The sequence below is a fragment of the Myotis davidii genome, unplaced genomic scaffold (genome assembly GCF_000327345.1).
Source record: "Myotis davidii unplaced genomic scaffold, ASM32734v1 scaffold495, whole genome shotgun sequence".
In the NCBI taxonomy this organism is placed as follows: Eukaryota; Metazoa; Chordata; class Mammalia; order Chiroptera; family Vespertilionidae; genus Myotis; species Myotis davidii.
In genome coordinates, this window is record NW_006286239.1 from 477,191 (window position 1) to 477,549 (window position 359).

A 359-nucleotide genomic window follows, 5' to 3' on the forward strand; every position below is an offset into this window, starting at 1 on the left:
GGGTGCAGGCCAGGCTGAGGGATCCCATGATGGATGAATCTATGCACTGGGCCTCTAGTTTTTATATAAAATAAAAATATATATAAAATTAAAAAATATATAAAATAAAAATAAAAGATGGAATGAGAACTTGTGCAGAGCCTCTAATTTCTAATCCCATGTTCTTTCCACTATATAATTTACCCATTTAACAAATATGTACTGAACACCAACTATATGCCAGGCAATGTTTTAGGTCAATAAAACAGATAAGATCCTGCTCTCAAGGAACCTATATTCTAATTGGAGGTAAATGAAATATTATATACTATACTATATTGGTGTTATGAAGAAAAATAAAGCAGGTGGAAGGGGAAAGA